The 21,952-nt window shown below is 38.2% G+C and overlaps 1 non-coding gene across 1 annotated transcript; it reads right to left on the bottom strand.

Moving 5' to 3' along the window:
* Positions 1 to 13,667: 13,667 nt before the first annotated feature.
* Positions 13,668 to 13,739, bottom strand: Trnaa-cgc (transfer RNA alanine (anticodon CGC)). The gene has a single exon. It is a non-coding gene; the product is annotated as a tRNA-Ala (tRNA).
* Positions 13,740 to 21,952: the final 8,213 nt, after the last annotated feature.

The raw sequence follows: 21,952 nt of genomic DNA, 5'->3' as shown, positions 1-21,952 counted from the left end.
AACATGTATCGTCATTACAAATGAGTGCATTCATGCTTTTACAGTTTCGACAACGATTTCTTATAAACTCCCAAATTATCATCACTTATCACACCAATAAAACTTGAAGCTATTAATGGCAACTGTTTATAATATGAATTTCCATACAGATAGCAGATGTTATCTAACACCATCAATCCCGCTTGACTTTCATAAATTGAACCAACAATGTTAATGACTTCAATTGATAAAGGCGTAGTAGATAGTCCCAGAGGGCCAATTCTGCCCTCTTCAGCTAAAGAATTTTCAACCTTACTGTACAATAGATACAGTTCAAAATTGACCAGCTGGCTTACTGAAGTATTGTTTGTACACAATACGTTGATAGTAAAAGGCGATTCCACGTAAACGCTAATAATAAATGATAGACGATGTAAACAGTTTTTGAGATAACAAATTCGCATCGTCACTTTTGAAAACATAAATAAACTTACAAATTGTACCGATTAATTTACACTTAGGTTCATAGAACGTAATGATAAGACAAGAATGAGTGTTCCTTGAGATAGGAAATAAGCAAGTCATTGTGTATTTTATACTAGCTTCTACCAGTTGTTTCACTCACATTCCCGAATAAAAAGGCTTAGCCTTCCTCAATAAGTAGACTATCTAAAACTGAAACTCAAATCGGACCAGTAGGTCTTGAGATTAGCGCGATCAAGCAAACAAACTAACAAACCCTTCAGCTTTTCGATATTAATATTTTACAGTGATAGATTCTAACAGACGTAACCCATCCCTGTTTCTTCATTGAGTTAAAGAGGCATTTTTACTCTTGTATCTTGTATCTACAGGTCTTGTCAGAATTTCTTTATCATTATCGGCCCAGTCTTTTCCCAAATAACTAGAGTCAGATAGTCAGATTCCAGTATAACGCGTATACCGATAAAATCCGTAAAAGTAGTTTTATTTAAATTGCCGTCATATTCTTATGACTTTCGTAATACAGTAAGTTTCAAAGTTTCTACAATGCATGTAACATTGTGTAAACTATGTACCTCTTGTTACTAGAGCAGTATATTTCGTTCGCTTTGATCGCGAATGCGGTTCTACTACTACAATTAGTTAATTACCGTCGGAACGCTAATTGAAACCTCGACAGACATAATAAATAGTTGCAATTCAATCGCTGTTATCTCAGTTTATCTATGCTAATTGCTATGTTATGTTGTGTGTAGTGACATATTGTTTATGTACATTACAAAATAAAATATAGTACATAAACTCGTTATACTTATTCAGGTACTTGTTCTTACTAGGATAATAAATGCGAAAGTAACTTTGGCAGCCTGTCTCGCTAAATCGGCAAAACTACGGAACCTGTTTAAATTAAATTGGTAGGTTGTACACAGATAGTTTTGGGCATGAAAAATAACGTAGGCTACTTCTTATCCAGTTACAGGAAAAAGCATCCAACCCCTTAACCCCAATAAACCTTACTAAATAAATTAAATGCACTCAACTCTGAATTTTATTATGATTATAACCAATAAGTAATTTATTAAATGAGTCTATTTCAAAATTGATATGAAAGTAAACATTTGATTTTTGATGTTACCCGTTTGCAATGAATCTCAGCCATAAGAAGGTTGGAATTCATTAGCATAATGACCAGACCGATGGAAAACTGCTGAAGCGTCAATATTATCCGCACGGAGAGCCTTTGATCGGGAAATATTCCCCACTTCTCCGTTTCTCCACTTCTATGTAATCAATAATGAGGCCAATTTTTATGTAATTGGTCAATATTATATTTAATGCGTAATATAGAGGTATAACCCATTTTTGTATGATTTGTGAATGATTTTACAAGTAGGGAATACTTTGTAGGTACTTGACAAGGTTTTCACCATAAAAAAAACCTTATTTTTTTACCTTAATAAATATTCAAGAAAAAGAAATTAGCTAAAAAAATAATCTTATTTCTTAGAAAACTACCAACATAATGTACCAGGAGCCCATATGTCTAAAGTGGTGTCGCATGAGGCACGAGGCAGCTAGGCGACATATAGTCGTTAGCCGCGATGACGCGGGCGCATCGATGCGATAATCCGTTCAGCCGGTTTATTTGTTACGGAGCAAGAATATTCTGGTAGTGGATGTGGCAATATTAATCGCGCTCAAATAGCAAATGGTCGTGAAAAAACGACGCCTAGTACATACTAATATTCGAGAACAAGCAAGTGAAAATCCAATCTACCATTCACAAAAGGCTAGCTGTTTTTTTGTCCCTTGTTAATATATAACGAATTATTTATATTACCTATATCATAAAAATTATATTTTTCACTAATAGGATACTACGTACTATAATGTAACAAAATTGCCATTATATTCAACAGAAAGTAGAAGTGGGGAAATATTTCCAAGAACGACTTGAGAAGGTTTTCACACTTAAGGAAAGGGGAATTGTAATAGATAAAATATTGAAGAAGATATTTAGACTTTTTTATTCGGTATTACAATATCACTCCACAGTAAAAATATTTTAATTGTTAAAATAAATACCTCCTTACCAGAATGTTTGAAGCTTTACTTTACTTGACTGAATGTTAGCAGAAGGTAAAAATTGTTATTTTACCAAACTTTTTCACTGAAACATTAGGCACTGCTGGTATCTGACGCATTCAGCCAAAATTTTAGTTTTAAATGTACCACATCGTCTCCTTCGTACATTCAGCTGAGATTTCCTCCAGGAATGACTGTTAGATTTTTGATAGATGTTCGCGGCCGAGCCGAGGAGATGGGACATATTTATCTGCTCCACAAAATAATTTTCCCCGATATATATTTTCTCCCCTATCGCATTTTGGCGATACGTGATACGTGAGATACCGAATAAACAGTTCGGTCAGATGGGCAAATATTTTTGGTAACCTTCACCCCGACGAAAAAATATACTAGGAGAACATTAGTTTCATAGAACATATTCGATCTAAAACATTTTCTTTCCGAGTCTACAACAGCCTTTTAAATGTTTGGAAAAGTCGTTAAGGAGATTTCTGATTTGGACACAGCCTGATGCGAAATTTCTGACCCTCATGCCTGTGAATTCTTCACATTTTTCCATTTGTCAAACAATTTTCAATAAGGTTCATGGTTACCAGCAATTTCAATACATTTCTGAACATTTCAAGAATTAGTTTTTATGCCTAAAGTTCATAATAGGATGACAGTCAAAAACAATGCGCGAATCATCGAACCTTACCCGGCCAGCTTGCAGGCCAGCCATAAATTGTATAATTCAACAACCAGGGTAACAGAAATCAGTATTGGGTTGGGAGTTCGACGCACGTTAACTCTCCACAGGGTGCGGGCGTGACCTGACTCTTTACGTGATGCTGTTTGGGGCTAAAGTTACAAGATTTTTGCTAGTTTATTATGCTTTGCCATGTTATAGAAAAACTATGATGATGCTTACAAACTTATAGGTTTGGCAAAAGTATGTTATACTATCAGAATGGGTTTCTGACAGACTCGACTACATACTCTCTTTAGAGTGTCCTAATTTTTTACTACAGATGTATGCAAGATGATTTCACTATCGTACATTCTCCGGGATTGTAGGAAAGAGTTACCGCGGCCCTGGTACATAAAAGGCCTATGACGGAACACGACGATTTTAGTCAGTAAGAGTCTGACACTCCCTCACCGCTGCTAACCCACAGCGGGAGGGGTCATTTGATGATTTTACGTCCCTAAAAAAAAAAAAAAAAAGGTCCGCATAAAAGGATTATGTACATATTATATTAAAAATTGAAATGTTATTATAATTTTTCATGTCCTTCACCATAATTTTGATACTATAGGCTACTCGATGAAAAAATATGTTGAGTAATGTTTGTCTCGCTGTAATGTTATCACTTGAACCCTCTCGCACCCGATAGTCGCGCGTCGGATACGAAATCAAACAAAATATTGTTTCGCCTCTTCAGATTTCGATAGTTTTTCACACGATACAGTTCGCTCGGCTGTTGGTACTGTGATAAATTCGCAACAATCTACGTGATTAGTGATATTGTAATATTTTTTGTATGTACTTCTCTAATATTTACTTTAAAAGTATTTGGAGGAAAAATAAATAATAAGAGCTCGTGGCAAACTAACAGCCGCACGGGTAGATCGATCTTTAAGTCTTTGATTACTTCACACAGTCTGAAAACAAATCTTACCAAGAGGTGGGATGTTGCCCGAGTAACTGGGTTTCTAGGATCTGATAGGTAATCGCTCCGTCTAAAACACAGGTTCAGCTGCATCAGATTAAGACTAGTTAGCCGATCCTAACATAGTTGGGACAAAGCCCAGACAGATTATGAAAATCCGTGTATAAAATATGTGCTGGTAGGTACGTTCTTATTTCCCAATATAACATCAATACTGATCAGTATATAATTAACAAAATATCTCTTTACCCAGCATTACAGTCAGACAGCTTACTAATGAACTCGGCAGATTGTTTGCATCCCAGGCTTGTCAATTAAAAAAACAGATATTTCCTTAATTATATACAAACAAATTGGTCGGTCTCGAACATTGCCGTGATTGACGATTTTGTAATAATTATAATATTTGTTGAGGGTTTTTAATTAAGTTTGTATTAATTGTCGTAATTACTGTGCGTAAGCGGATAAGGCATGTACCAGGAATGTAGTAGCTTCAGGAGGTTGATTTCAATTCCAGTGTTGTAAGGAAAATAAAAACAGAATTAAAATATAATCATTATTTGTTCAGACTTCATGGTCATATCCTCTTTTCTATTTTTATTTTTCTTCCTGCCATGACGGGTTTCGCTTTTGTTTTACACTTCTCCTTGGGAAAGTCAAAAAATTGGTATCGCCCGCGGTTCGTCGCGCGATAAAAATAAGAAAAACTCATAAAAGCCTCGCTAGAAGTGCTGTTCGTTAGTGCCTCGACAACCCGGACTCGTGAAAAGGACAATACAAAGCAAGTGCAGAGAAAGTGTCCCGCTGGCCGGCCGGCATTCGAGCGCCCCGTCGTCGGCAGACGCCTTCCTGTCCACTTCCCTGTTTCCCGGGTAAGTTTGCCTTTTTCACCTACATTGAGGGTCACGGGGTTTCAACGGGGACTTCAACGGAGTTTGCAGTAACGCCAGCAATTTCCCCAGCGAGGCCCATCCATTCTTCTTTTGGTGCCTCCTGTGAGGACGAATTTCCTCACAAATCCTCGTAAATACCAATATTTCTTAGTAATATTCTCTCAAAATAATATTTCCTATCGAGTTTTCGATCTGTTCCACTCGCAAAACTTCTTATACCTAAGAGTATTGTTGCTGCATTCGCCGTTGATCTCTTATAAGTAGTTCGTAGTGACAGTTGTGCTCGAAGGATTTTATTTTACTTATAAACCAATCAGTTAACTTTTTCTTCCTTCATTCAGTAGTCTCTGAGCAAGATGGAAGTAGAATTGAAATCGTTGATTAAAGAACGCGAGTATGCGTTCAAAAACATGCAAATTATTTACGACTTAGTTAAAAGTTGCCAAGAAAGTAAAGCAAAAATATCAACTTTCAAGGCTCGGTATAAGTCCATAGAAAAAATCCGAGATACTTATGCTGAAGTCTGTAAACAAATTAATAAAATACAATTAAAAATTAATCCGCAGTTCGTAATTGATGATCACGTTTTGTTGTCGTTTGACGAGTTATATTACGCGGCCGTTGAGTTTGCCGATTCGCTTGACTCTAGTTCGTGTGCGCCATTGGCAGTAGCATCTGGTACACAATCATCAATTGCTGCTGTAAAGCTACCTAAGTTGCAAATTCCAAAATTCGATGGCCAGATTGAAAACTGGCAGACGTTTAAAGATAGCTACGAGCCATTAGTGCATAATAACGCCTCGTTATCCGATATAGAAAAATTTCACTATCTAATTCCATGCTTGTCCGGCAGTGCTTTGTCGCTCACGAAAGGCGTTCCTATTACATCAGCGAATTACGCTGTCGTATATAACGCGCTCATCGATAGGTTCGACAGCAAGCGCATTCTCGCGACAACTTATTTAGAGAAATTATTTAAATTATCACCAATTCAAAAACCATCGTTATCGAATCTATCCGAATTAACCAATACACTGTATGAAAGTGTCAATGCTCTTCGTGCTCTAAATATTAACGATTTAAGTGAATTTATTTTATTCTACATTGCGTCTCGACCTCTTGACTTTGACACTAGGCGAAGGTTTGAGTTAGAGAATAAGGACGAAATTCCCACGTTCAACAACTTTCTGGTGTATTTACAAAATTATGTAAAAGTTCTGGAAGTAAGTCAGCCACCCGCGTTAGCTTGCTCTTCCAATTTTAACAAATCTAACGTTCGGATTAATAAGGCCGAAAATCATGATCGTCCGCGAACGTCATTAATTTCCTTAAATATTAAGCAACCTACCTCAAATAATACCAAGTCAGACCGGATAAGATGCGTTTGTTGCAATGAAAGTCATTCTGTGTACCATTGCGGAAAGATGCATTCAATGTCGGTTGATCAACGCAGAACATTAGTTAAAGACTTGCGTCTGTGTACTAACTGTTTGCGTCCTGGTCACGATAATGTTAACTGCAAATCCAAGTCGTCTTGCTACATTTGTAACGAGAGACATAATACACTGCTGCATGTCGAACGTCAAAGTAAAGAAACGCAGGCGGGTGATTCAAAGGTGACTGTGAGAGCGGGTTCAAGCACCACGCTTACCTGCTCATATACGACAGCTGAACCGTTCAAGAGTACAAAGATCTTAGGTACTGCTGTAGTGCGCTTGCGTCACTCAGATGGTTCTATGCAGTATGCTCGTGCGCTCATCGACAGCGGGTCGATGGATTCGTTGATCACAAATGAGTGCGCACGCAGATTAGGTTTGCGGATTAGAAAATGCAACTTAACCGTGTCTGGGCTTGGTCAAAATTTCGTTAATATCAAGGGTCACACTGTTGGTTCGATAATACCTCGGTTGAGTGAGTCACCACAGTTTGACATCTCTTTGGTAGTTTTACCAAAGATTGCGGGAATGATGCCTTCGTCATCGCTGCCGATGTACGTCAAGGATCATTTCGCACACTTAGATCTCGCCGACTGCGATTTCTATAAATCGGGTCCGATCGATCTTTTATTAGGAGTTGAATGTTTTGACCAGATATATACCGGCTCTCGTTACACTCCCGGTCCCGGGTTACCCTGCGCGTTATCGAGTGTATTCGGCTGGGTGATAACAGGTCAGTTTCTTCATGACACGTCAACTCGCACACCAGATCTTCCCGTTACGTCACTCGTCGCGTCATCCAGTGCGCTCGACGAGACCGTTCAACGGTTCTGGGAGTCTGAGGAGCCGTCGAAACGTAAAATTTCCGGCCCTGAAGACGAAGTTCACGAAGTCTGTGAACAAAAATCCGGTACATATCGTACTCCGGAGGATAGGTATGTAGTTCCTTTGATGTTAAAGGATGATGCCCCTTCCCTTGGTGATTCTTATCGCCACGCTCTAAATCGATTTCTCAACCTAGAGAAACGTTTATGTACTCAACCCGAGTTAAAAACGGAACATCAGGATTCCATGGAGCAGTACAAAGACTTGGGACATATGCAGCCTATTGATTCTTTGTCTACTGCTCAGTATCTTATTCCGCATCACTGCGTCGTGCGTCCAGAAAATACTACGACACGACTGCGTGTAGTCTTCGACGTCAGTAGTCGGACTACAAATAATTACTCGTTTAACAATATTGTTAATGTAGGAACTAAACTTCAAATCGATATAGACGATTTAGTTACAAAGTTTCGTCTTTATAAAATAATTCTTACAGCTGACGTTTCTCCTGTTGGTAAAATGCACAGGCAGATTCTGATCAGGCCTGCAGAAAGATGCTGTCAGCATATTCTATGGCTAGACAGTCCTACCGAATCTCTCGTAGAACATGAGCTCAACACACTTACTTGTGGAGTAACCAGTGCGTTATATTTATCTTGGGATGATGCTATTTCTCAACATTTAGCCAAGCATTGGCATTTGCCTGCCGCGAATTTATCAAGTTTGAAAAATATAAGTTTACCGCGGCTAGTGATACCTCCAGATTTTACTGATATCCATTTAGTAGGATTTTGCGACGGTTCGTTAAAAGGATGTGGGTGTTGCGTATATTTATGCGCTGTTACAAGTACGAGTTCTACTGTAACGCATCTATTAATCGGGAAGTCTAGAGTGGCTCCTTTGAAGCCGACTACAGTGAATAGGCTCGAGCTAAGCGCTGCAGTGCTTCTAGCGCGTGTGCTATCTCACATGTATAATCTCTTAAAGGATAAAATTCCTATTCGTTCTATTCGTGCTTATTCGGATAGCAGTACTACGCTCTCTTGGATTAATACTGCTCCTCATTTACTAAAAATGTATGTAGCCAATCGTGTAATTCAGGTTATTGATTTGATTACCCCTGAAAATTGGTTTCATGTTTCTACTAATGATAATCCGGCCGATTGTTGTAGCCGTGGTGTGTCTTGTCCAGAGCTAATAGATCATCAACTCTGGTGGCACGGACCTTCCTGGTTACAGGAATCTCCCAAAACTTGGCCATCTAAGCGGCTGTTGGTTCCAAGAGACGAGTTACCGGAACTGAAATCCGTTGTCACGGAAAATTTACATTCTCGTCAACTTCAAGATGTAATTTCAACCTTAATTTCTAGGCATTCCAATCTTACGAAACTTCAAAGAACCTTAGCCTGGTGGTTTCGCATAATTTCGAATTTCAGACGTCCTAAACGGAATTGGGACATTTCTCCTCTTTCTAGCACTGAACTCGATAAGTCAATGAGAACTTTGGTGAAATATACTCAAAGTCAATATATGTCAACAGAATTCAATCAAGTGCGTGCTAAGCAACAATGTTCCAAATCTATTCAAAAACTTTCACCGTTTATAGACGAGGAAGGTTTGTTACGAGTGGGGGGACGTATTGATGAGGCTAATTTACTCACATCTATGGTACATCCTCTTCTTCTACCTAAGTTAAGTCCACTATCTCGAATGATAGTTGAACATTTCCATTTAAAGTATCTTCACTGCGGTCCTAGGACATTGCAGTCGTTGATTCAACGTAGATTCTGGATAATCGGCATAAGACTCCTTATCCGTTCTGTTATTTCGAAATGCGTTCGATGTTTCAAAGTGAATCCAGTGTATAATCAGCCCAGCATGGGCAAATTACCCGCAACGCGACTCCAGCCGTCTCGATGCTTTCAGTCTGTTGGGGCTGACTTCGGTGGACCTTTTACAATTAAAGAGAGTCGTCGTCGTGGTGCCAAAACTTATAAGGCATATTTATGCTTATTTGTTTGCTTAAGCACGAAAGCAGTGCATTTAGAAGCTGTAACTGAATTGAGTTCAGACGCTTTCCTCGCGGCGTTAGATAGATTCGTTTCTCGTCGCGGTATGTGCCATTCTATTCTAACTGATTGTGGCAGGAATTTCGTAGGCGCGAATAAATATCTCAAAGAGATCGTAGATGAACTTTATAAAAGTAAATCGGCTATGTCCGATGGCTTAGCCAGTCGCCAAATCGTTTGGAAATTTAATCCTCCCGGTGCGCCTCATTTCGGTGGCATATTTGAGAGTGGTATCAAATCAACAAAATACCACCTCAAGCGAGTGGTAGGTACTCAGGTCCTCACTTTCGAGGAATTCTTAACTGTATTAACTAAGATAGAGGCAGTGTTGAATTCACGTCCTCTTTGCAATCTATCCTCAGACCCTCAAGAGTCTGATGTTTTAACACCGGGGCATTTTTTAACGGGAGGTCCTTTGGTTTCTTTGCCTGAGGAACCTATAGATGACACCATCTCGCCTCGTAGCCGTTGGCAAATGGTCAAGAAGATGACACAATGCTTTTGGCGAGCTTGGCAACGTGATTATCTTCATACACTTCAACAAAAGAACAAATGGTTCCAAACCGCACCTAATTTAAAAGTTAATGATTTAGTCATTGTCAACGAACCAAATCTTCCACCTTTGCTCTGGAGACTGGCCCGTATAGAACAAGTGCACCCAGGTGCCGATAATGTTGTTAGAGTTGTTACTCTCCGAACTGCTAATGGCAAGATGCTTCGACGACCTATCGTCAAGGTCTGCCCTTTGCCAAATAATTAGATATTCTACTAGATATAACTTGAGCAATATCGATTTCAGTACTTTATATCGTATTGCTCATTCTTAGAAGCTAAGTTTTAGTTTAACATATATTTTTCGAGCATAGCTTTCGTTGCGTTCGACTTATCCGTGAAACCCATGTGGCTTTCAAGTGGGGGGAAATGTTCAGACTTCATGGTCATATCCTCTTTTCTATTTTTATTTTTCTTCCTGCCATGACGGGTTTCGCTTTTGTTTTACACTTCTCCTTGGGAAAGTCAAAAAATTGGTATCGCCCGCGGTTCGTCGCGCGATAAAAATAAGAAAAACTCATAAAAGCCTCGCTAGAAGTGCTGTTCGTTAGTGCCTCGACAACCCGGACTCGTGAAAAGGACAATACAAAGCAAGTGCAGAGAAAGTGTCCCGCTGGCCGGCCGGCATTCGAGCGCCCCGTCGTCGGCAGACGCCTTCCTGTCCACTTCCCTGTTTCCCGGGTAAGTTTGCCTTTTTCACCTACATTGAGGGTCACGGGGTTTCAACGGGGACTTCAACGGAGTTTGCAGTAACGCCAGCAATTTCCCCAGCGAGGCCCATCCATTATTCATTTATAATTACTTTTCGAGAAAAGATCATCAGGTACAATTTTTACGTACTGTGAAATATTTTCTTCTGAAAAGTACATTGAAAAAGTAGATTATTTTACCTTATTACAGCCTTTTTATCGTCCCACTGCTGGGCACAGGCCTCCTCTCACACGGAGAAGGATTAAGCATTAATCACCACGCTTGCTCAATGCGGGTTGGTGATTTCAGACTATATAGTCCAGGTTTCCTCAAGATGTTTTCCTTCACCTTTTTATCAGCCATTGGTGTCCAAGATATACTTAGAAAGTACATACAAACTTAGAAAAGTTGCATTGGTACTTGCCTGACCTGGAATCGAACCGACGCCCTCATACTCGAGAGCTTGGTTCTTTACCCACTAGGCCACATTATGGACTGCAATAAATTTGATTGGTCTTAGACTCTTACACTCTTGAAATATTAACATTCACAACATGTATGCAGTAGCTATATTCCTAACTACATATCCCGCCAACATTCAAACATAAAATCAAACAACCGTTCTAACAAAAACGAACAGAACAAAAATCGAAAAAAAATGATGTGTCGGGCTACAAACTGCCACAATAACTCATTGGTTTGTGATTCTAAGGACACGCGTAGCGCCAATTAAACCGTTTTGTGGACCAAATGGTATTTGCAGGCGCCCAAAACATTTGTCAAAGCAAACGGGACGCTTGAAAAATTTCAACTCTGGCAATACGGCACGAATGAAAGATTAAATCGGAGCCGACACGGAATTAGATCGAGTGGAAGCTCTTTGAATTATTTTCTTAGGATTTTTAGGAAGTAGTTTAGATTTGATTTTTTGATTGTGCTTGTAATTATAATGAAACTGTTACTATAAAAAAACTGTTCATTTTGAACTTTCACTTTTAACTATGAAACTTATGATACTCACTGACCTGGATGCCTAAGATATCAAAACCAAATTAATGACATAAAACCAACCGAGTGAATAAAAAAGACTATGTAGTTCTAATTTTCATAAGTTTTTACCTTAAAAAATACTTGGACACAAGTGATTGCGACATGAAGAAAAAAACCCAGAATTTACAAAACAAAGAAGGATATTCAAGGAAACAGTGAAAGCAATCTCATTTCCTCTTTATTCTTTGTAAACAAACTCTTTTTACGGAGATCTGAAAATACATAATTGAAATGATTTTGTCGAAATTTCGTGATGTTTTTCCTTTACCTTTTCCTTAGTAAGAAACAAAAAAATCAATGATATAATCGCAATCGTAATTATTTTAGTGACTTCAGTTTTATTTTCTTAAAAGCAGAAATAACTGCTAATGTAACTTGTAATCTTTTAATGATTAAATCCCTTCCAAAATGATATTTTCACTGAGTCTTCACAGTTTTTCTTATGAACTTTTAAGACAGCTGCTGAAATGAACTTTCTCAAACTCGGTTCGAGAATGGCACCGCAGGGCATCTCTGTAACAACAGTAGCTCGTCAAAACACGAAACGCGTCGGGTGCTCTCTTCGTTGCTGGACCTTTTACTATGCAAAAACCACACAATTTAGCCAAAGTTAAAGAAATATCTCTTCTAGTAAGTGTTAGGTCTTGGCACAAAATCCTGGGCGCATCGCTTTATCATTTTAATCGGTTTCCGGGCGGGCAGGTGCGAGCTTTCGTCGCGTTTCAACAATTTCATTTAACACCCGCGATCAAACTGCACGCTACCAGGGTACCAGGGTATCAGGATACGGCGGAGTTTTATCTTATCGGATTTCGTGCGATTGTGTTTATTGGTGCGGGAATATGTTGGGATTAAAGATGTTGGATTAAAGTTGTAGTTTGTTGTGTCGTCTAATAGAAAATAGTTTTATGATTGCATTGTATTTTCGTGTAATTGTTTAACTTTTATATTTGCTTGTGTGATATTTATTACATGGAAGTTTAAGATTTCTTTTAAGACTTTAAGATTTCTGTGTTTGTAATTGTCGCCGTGTGGTGTACATAAAATTCTTGCTCATCTATCCATGAAACGGACATAAACATAAACATTCCAATGCATATTAACTTAAAGAAATAACATGGTCGATTTAAACCCTCATACTTATTGACGACATTTTTATGCTGTCATGAAACCCACCTGACAGTGGACGTGGGACGAGCAGAATGTTAACCAGGGCAGTATGTGCATCTAGGAGCTCTTTTATCGTTGATTTGATGACATCAGAGGCCATGCGCTTAAATAGAGTGTATAATGCTCTACTCTATATGTATTTGTGATTTATTCAAGTCGGTACTAATAAAAAAAATCTGTGTTGTTTATTTATGTTGTATCCTTAACGTAAAAATACCTAATACTCTTCAAGGAATTTTAAATGCATAATTAGGTATATACCTACTATTGAAATGGATTTTTTTTAAATTATTTATATCTTATCTTGTTATGTCCTCCTAGTAGTAAAAGTCATCCGAATCCTCAGCTATTAAGGCCTGAATACACAAACATGCAAACTCTAACTTTCTCCCAAATAAAATTAGTATGTAGGATGGCATGTTTACGTACAAACACACATACATACTATTATTTGATCATCTGCTAGTGAATGGTTCTTGTAAACCAGTTAAGCTGTGTATTTAGTCCTAATTCCCACACGGTGGCGCACCGACGCCAATTAGGACAGCAATTAAAGCCGTCACTTAATCACTGACTATTGTAATAGACATCTAGTTGGTCTAGGTTATTTATTGTCTAGACTTTGCTTAATGCTTGATTACAATCAAGAATTTAGCTAAGTGCTAGATAAAAATACTTTTTCACACTTGTATTGAACAAAATAAACAAGATTTTCTCTTAGTACATACCTGCGGTAGATATCTTACATCTCGGAATATAAAAAAGTGCATAAAAAGCTTTTGGAGATGCTGGGATTTGAACCCAGGACTTTCAGCATGCGAAGCAGACACTCTACCACTGAGTTACATCCCCGGTAGCAAAAGCAATGAAATAGTGGTGTATTGTCTAGACTGCACAGATACTTATGATTCATTTATTAGAAAGCCTTTTCGTAGGAGGCAACGTGTGACATAAAGTATATCAATGTCTGCTACAATCATTGCCTGAGGCAATCAATATAAACTGGAACAACGAGTTTTATGTAGGTATGCATGCATGTAGACTAGTTTTTACAAGTACTTTAATGTTGAATTTGACGGTAATTAAGTTATCACTGTTCCTGTATAATAATTTGTTGATTAGCTTAAATATTGTGAAAACGAAAAGCCAAAGGGGTTTGTACTCTTAAATGTTTCACGAAACACGGAGAATATTACATTTTCAGCTTTTTAAATAAATAAGTATTTACGCTATATTATAACAATGACGTTATTTTTTATGGAAATTATTGTTTTGTGTAAGTTCTTACACATACCAGGGACTCGTAAGTATAACTTTCATCAATCCACCGAATGCGTCTCAAGGAAAACAGTGAAGAAGCAAGCATAGGCAATCAAATCAAGACATCATAGCCAATGATCTGAACAGAAATCAAACGTTATGTACCAGGGTAGCAGTGAGAGATGGTAGTATAACGCGGAGTAAGGCAGTCGGGGTCCGTATCGTAAAAAAGACCGAACGATCGGCGTCCGGAGCTATCGCCATTAAAGTGCGCACGGTCTGTCTATGGTGCTAAGAGTAAGAGATAGCGGGCATGGGTTGGAAAATATATATTTTAGGACGGCGAATTTAATTAAACTGATATTTTCCACTAACAATGCTACTTGTGATCTTTGTAATTATATTTTAAAAACTTAAAACTTTAAATGAAAACTTGAATCTAAGGTCCGGTGTGGTGCTGTGGGTAAACATTAATTTGAAAGACGTTACCTAAGAAGCTACCTAATTACATAACATAATTAATGGCAAATAAAATAACACTTACTTACCAAATATAACAAAAACAGTGAAATAAGAATGCGTTTTGATGCAAATTATTTTAACAATCACTTCGTCCTTTTTCTAAGCCTTCTCATTATTGATAACCAAAGCTACAATCCCGCTGCAAGCTTACACCTTATCCCCGATCGTTAGCAGAATCTCATGGACTTAAACTATGGAGCGATTCTTGAAGTAACGCGCTCTGAATGCTTCGGCGTCACTTTACCGAAAAAATAACATGAAATTGCGTTCCTTAATGTAAAATGTAAAGGTTTATATCGTATTTCAGTGTTTTAAAGCGTAATTTATTTTATTATTTGTTTGTTTATTTTTAGAAAAAAAGTTTGGCAGTTTCGTATTGCATTAATGCAAGTCGGTAGTAGATTAATTTCATTTTAAATAATTTAAAATTTTATTTTAAATAATTTACGTTATTGTGTTTTCGATATTTTTTATTTGAATGTAAATAACACTAAGAATCAAATAACATCCAAATGACCGCCAATGATTTTTAAATCACAGATAAACTTGCATTAGGTATATCGACGATTTGACCCATCCAACGTGTGACCACGGCAAGCACGAGGTTCAACCTAGATTAATCCTATCTGTTAATAATCCACGACCTATTAAACACAAGGAGACTCGCTGATAAACTGAATTTCCCTACAATTATCATAAGGAACCTCAGTTCCCTATCTTTTAGTACTCAGTGACATTTTCTGAAAAGTTAGCCAACTAGTAAGTTCTGAAGTTCATAGCCTAGAACAATTGCCCTGACAGTCCGACTCCAGATATTGAACATTCAAACGATAGCTCTTAAAGAACTCATTTTAGAATTCCGTAGTTACAGAAAGATTTGATAAAATGAACCTTGTTCTTACATGTTTTTTGAATTATCTATGCCAATATAGTAAAAAGGAAACATGTTTTTGTTTGTAGTCTAAAAGCTCCGTAACTACTGAACCGATTTGGAAAATCCTTCACTTTTAAATAGCTACATTATTCTCGAATATCATTGGCTATATTTTATCCGGATTCGAGAAGTTGTTCTCTCGGGACGCAGATGAAACTGTGGGAAAACGACTAGTTTAGTAATAAAAAGAATATTCAAATTATTTTTTTATTTCTTTCATATTCAGGTCTTTTTTTATCAAATACGAAGTATAAGGTTTTATTAAAAACCCCAGCTGTGTGTTTAAAGACGAACTTACAAAGGGTTTCCACAATCACGCCAGACCTTACAAATAGAGTTTCTTTTTTTACTTAATGTCGATAGTAAGCAGTAAAAAGGGTGAATGCTCCTAATTTGGACCACTTTGTCGTGATTTATTTCTATTAAAGACTTTAGCGCTTTACACTGGAGCCACGCTGAGTTTTTTATTCCATTGTTCTATCTTGAGCAGTATTGTGTTCATTTAAAAAGTTTTAGCTTTACCAAGAATTTGTTTTGTTTATTAACTTTTTTTTGTACTCGGATTTTTTTCATTAAGAATCATATTTTCCAATAATTAATTATTTGTTCTTAAATCTGTAATTTCAATACAATAGCAAACTCAACAATGTCTAAGGGATTGTTCACACCAAACGTATTGTCCGCCGCTGACTGTGAGTATACTCACTGTCTGCCCCAGTGTGAACGTCGACTCAATCTGCAGAACGCGTACTCACCAAGCCGACAATAGGCTATAGTGTATGATGCGCTACATGTGTGAACAAAAGAATAGGCTCTTGTAGGTTCACACTAGATGCGTACGCTGAGCGGCTGACTATTCTACAGGGCTCAGTATTTGAAGTTGCTCGTAGTCCTACATCCTACATCCTACATCCTACATCCTACATCCTACATCCTACATCCTACATCCTACATATATTATAAACGTGAATGTTTGTGAGAATGTATGGATGTATGTTTGTTATTAAATAACGCAAAAACGGCTGGACCGATTTGGTTGCAATTTGGTATGTAGATAGGTTATACCCTGGATTAACACATAGGCTACTTTTTATCCCGGTCAACAGGGATAAACCGTATTTTATTAATATTTTGTTAAATTAGTATAGACGGCCTCTTTTGAGTTTTGCTATTTCTTTTTCTGAATCCTGTATTTTTTTGTTTTTAGGGTTCCGTACCCAAAGGATAAAACGGGACTCTATTGTTTTCGCTCCTCTGCCTGTCCGTCCATCCGTCCGTCTGTCTGTCCGTCCGTCTGTCACCAGGTTGCATCTAAGGAACTGTGATAGTTAGAGAGCTAAAATTTTCACTACATACTAGAATAAATAGTACATAGAGCTAAAATTTTGTATTTTTATTGCCGCTATAACAACAAATACTAAAAACTAAAATGTAATAAATATTTTGGGGGGCTCCGATACAACAAACGTGATTTTTTTGTTCGATTTATAAATAATGGTACGGAACCCTTCGTGCGCGAGTCCGACTCGCACTGGGTCGGTTTTTTTGATTTGTACGCAGGTTTCTATCCTTTTATCATGGATGCTGTCACAGATTTAGAAACCCACTACCGTTTGATAGATAGGCAATACGTGACACATAAGTTTATGCGATAAGAATCCAAAAACTGACCACTGTAGAGGCATGTAGCTGGCCCCCGAATGTGTTAAAGACAAATTTTTGTAACAAAACAAGCGATACTTTGAAAAATGTTTAACATTTTCTATGAATTGATTCCAAAAATTAAGAAACGCTATAAATACTAATACGTAATTCTAAATACTATAACTTCTACATAAAAAAGTGTGTTTCGTTTTTGGCTTCACCAGAAATCACATAATGGTCGATCTATCTATTGTTATCTATATCTATTGACAAATATGGCTGTCATACTGCGCTTTGTCTGTCAGTGCCATTGTAATTTTACGAAATTCTCCATAATCCGAATTTTGCGGATATATGTTGTCGATTCAAAATCAATATTTCTTTATGTTTTGTTATTCATGCCTATAAGGTTTCGATCGAGTCTACCATACTCCTTGACAAAATCTTACTTCTTACTTATATTATAAACGTCAAAGTTTGTGAGAATGTATGTTTGTTATTCAATCACGCAAAAACGGCTAGACAGATTTGATTGTTTTTTTTTTTTTTTATTTAGATAGGTGGTACCCTGGAATAACGTATAGGCTACTTTTTATCCCGGTCAACAGGGGTAAAATTATTCAGCCACGGTCAAAGCGGCTCCATCTGTGGTATATAAAATACAACAAATTTGACAAAGCAGCGAGGTGGAAAGACATTAGCGGAACAATAATTATCATTTAAAGTCATAGATGGAGTTGTGCATTTTTTCATAAACAGAATTGAGCTGGGGTTTTATTTTAGCTTATCTTCCATTAATGTGGAGGCTTAAAAGCAACTTACGTTAAATTAGTAGTAGTAAGTAAACCTTAATTTTTTTTTTCAAAACATGCAACGCTTATGGATCCTAGAAGAAAGGAGAAAAATCTGTCTCTGCAAGCGCTGCTAAGCGTGAGTTAAGGTAAGTTTCCGTAGCTTTAGAAACAAGCCTAGGCACAAAGTGCAGATAGAAATACCCCTTTATCGCGCCTGAAAACGTACAATTACGCGTCGCATACCAGAGACAAACTTGCTTTCAACTTCTGATCCTGATACACTGTTCACGAATACGAACAGTCACTGTCAGACCCGAGCTGAGTCTAAAAAACCACCTTTTATATATCTACGTTTACATCATTGATATCATTCAGTTACATAGACAGAATTGCTATAAAACGTGTTTTCGCTAAATGTACTATTATTTTTTTCCCAACTCTGATCTCATGGAGATGGCGCCCGGCTGTCACCACTGTGTGGACTGTACGAACTATCGTACCCGGCCCTGATTCAAGCTGTCTGGGGTGAGAAGAAATGGGGTGACAAAGCATGAGGCGGCGGAATGACTGAAAGTTCCCACCTCTCATCTCAGCCACTGCGGTAAGACACCACGAGAGCTGGGTGTTGAGAGACGACCCCTGGCCACCATAGGCGTGGGAGATGAGTTTTGAGTTGGTCGTCGACCATCCGGGTCTTAGGTGACCCGTGTCTAACAGGCCCGTGTCAGCGATGCGCGTTATTTCACGTGCCCCTCTACGAGATTCAGCAAAGCCCAGTGAGGCCCACCAGGGCCAAAGCCTAACACTCCCTCACGCTGCACCCATAGCCGGACCAGTGCAATCACATTGTCACTGACAGAAGACTGCATTCTCTAATGAACAAGTCAAACTGATGGCTGAGAATTACGTAACTTTCCAGGATGCCATGTAACGTGTTGCAAACGCCCAGGCTTTAAGGAGCTTGGTAATCCTTTTCTCCACCTTCACTTGAGTTTTGTGGTACATGAACAAATTAGAATAGCAATGATTTAGTTTTGATCGCGGGGACTTGGTCGTCTTCATTACGTATTTACCAACTCTTAGTGGTCATCATGCACTCCCGCTCTCTAATTATATTTGAAGGATCAACAAGATTGTTTTAGTTAGTTTTATTAACTACGCTACTATAGCTCGCTGTCGAATCTTTTTACATCAATTCTGGAGAAGCCACGTAATTATTAGCATGAACACAGCCTTATGTTTCTTCTGATCTGCCGGCTCCACCAAGAAGTGACAAATTGCGAGCGCACATTTTGAAAAAAGAACTGCAGGCTTCGAGTACGAACACATTTTATTTTAATCAAAAATCATCAAATGACCCCTACCGCTGTCGGTTAGCAGCGGTGAGGGTGTGTCAGACTCTTACTGACTAAAAACCGTCGTGTTCTGTCGTAGGCTTTTTATGCACCAGGGCCGCGGTAACTCTTTGAACAATCATCCCGCAGCCCCGGCAGACCTTGGCCCTGCTGGGGCCTGGGGTTCAAGTACATGAATTGAACTCTCACAGATATTGGCCTGTTCGTAAACTAATTCAAACATTTTGGTGGAATCCCAACTTAATATAGTGAATGAGTGCACAAAAAATCCTCAAGTGTTACCCCCTGTAGTGAAACTATGTGCCTGCCTAATGACATCCACCCAGCTATTTCCCAATTATGTGGCTGTTGACTTCCGGTCAAACCGAATCTGTTTGAGTACCAATATTTTACTTGGAGTGACTAACTATATGATCTCCTCAACCCAGTGAACTAGACACCACGTTATCCAAGTCGTAAGACTGTTTGACAGACTTTCTGGCTTCTGATAAGTCGCAGTTGCTGCACAAAATGTACAAATGACAGCTTTATCAGACCTTTGTATGCTGTGAAAATGACTTACGCCCCATACGTAATCATTTTCCAAATTGGTTGACTAGGTCCAGAGATTTCCACAAAGTCACAAACTTTACTTCTTTCATTTAAATATAAATGGTCACACCTGAGAGACGACGGCAGATAGAAGAGTATGGAAGGAGAAAACATAATAACGACCCCAAATAAAATTGGGATAAGGGCAGGGGGATGATGATGATGATAAATGGCCACACATACATATACCTACACACAATACACCTACGAGATGAATAGTATTTTGACAATTCTATATTGCCCACGCAGACGAAGTCGCGGGCAACAGCTAGTATTTTATAAACGATAAAACTAGCGTAATTTATTTTTTTCAAATCAGACGTTTTACTGATATTTCAATTAAATGATGCGCATTCAGATAGTTGCCATTTGCGAAGCTCTAGAGGAAGACGAAAATAATAATAAGAAGAGATTGTGGGTACATCCCTTAAATTTGAAGAGATGTTTTCTTGGTCAATTTCATACTTTATATTTCGAATATAGACTTTATTCAAATAAGTTCAAGAAATATTTTCGTATGACAGTAAAACATTCGATGAGTTACTATCTTTAATACGTTTAAGTTTATATAAAAGGGACACTAATTATCGACGTGCTGTACCGAGGCGCGGCGGTGCGTACGCGGCGGAGCGGCGCTATTCGGCAACTGCGTCCGCGTAGCCAATCCGCGTCCGCCGTGCATAGTCGCGTAGTAAAATAATCGGCCACTGAGAGTCAGCTACAACAGACGACGTAACAGCGTATAGTCGGTTCGGTGTGAACGACAATTTCAATATTTATGGAAAAGCAATAAACTGCGTAACGCGCGCTCACAGTCAGCGGCCGACAATACGTTTGGTCTGAACGATGCCTAAACCTTTCGATAAGTCCAACACCATTTCGGCATCAATTGAGCGAAATTATAGTAATTATAATTAACTAATCCCATTTCCAAGGAGTCTCAATGTGGAGGGACTTACAAAATCCCTCTCGAGGTCTCGGCAAGCATCAAAAGCTCCAACTGTGCTGCAACTGGATCTTGTACTAATTAAAACTTTCGACCAATCGCCGAACGCTAATTCCGACTGTACGAGTTACTTATCCATTTAGAGTTGGGACGGCAATTGTGCACTTCACCCTGTCTTGTGTTTGTATTGCATTTCTTAGTATGTTGTTAAGTTTTATCGCCCGTGTGTTGTAGCCCAGAGACAACCAGATGCTTTGACAAGTTTTATAATTTCATTTTCTTAAATACCAGGCCAACTCGTATACTCTGTATCTTTTGACAAAAATACTGAGAAAATTATATCCTTGAGGTTAGGTAAAACAAACATTGAAGGCACAAGAAAAAAATTATTATAATCATTGGAAAAGAAAATGCGACAGTTTTAGTAATACGTTTATCGCACTTTCTGTAGCCATTTTCATTTCACGTTTCTGCGTGATATACATATGCCTGGAAATTATAGTAGGTATGTATGTAAGTGGTGTTTTATATCTTGAAGTTCAAACATCCCACTACGTCGACCCATAGTAATGAAGGGAAGTTTACGAGCGACAAAGTACTAAGGAAACATGACTTTATAACGAGTATCCAGTTCTCTTCCTTGGGCTATTGTGGAATATTTAAATGACTTGTAGTTGCCCAGCCGCCAGACGATCTCCGTCATCTGTTGCGTCTACATTGTTTACTCTGAATACTTCAAACGTTAAATTGCGCATATGTTTTTACAAAGTTCTTGAGACTGTGGAAATAATTTATCATGATACAATTTATAGCATTTATCACTTCATTGAGATTTTGTCCTGAGGAACTAGGAATGAATACTGCCCTGCTAAGTGTATAAATTATAAGGATACTAGGTAATTCGAGAGCCACCACCTTTACTAACCAGAAAATTACGAGTTATTTTCATGGAATCCAATTATAACTCAGCTCTTGCTAATTGAATCGTTAACTTGATACAGTTATAACTTTGTTGGTAA

The sequence above is a fragment of the Helicoverpa armigera genome, chromosome 2 (assembly GCF_030705265.1).
Source record: "Helicoverpa armigera isolate CAAS_96S chromosome 2, ASM3070526v1, whole genome shotgun sequence".
In the NCBI taxonomy this organism is placed as follows: Eukaryota; Metazoa; Arthropoda; class Insecta; order Lepidoptera; family Noctuidae; genus Helicoverpa; species Helicoverpa armigera.
The sequence above is the reverse complement of the archived record's forward strand: the minus strand, read 5'-3'. Positions and strand labels throughout refer to the sequence as shown.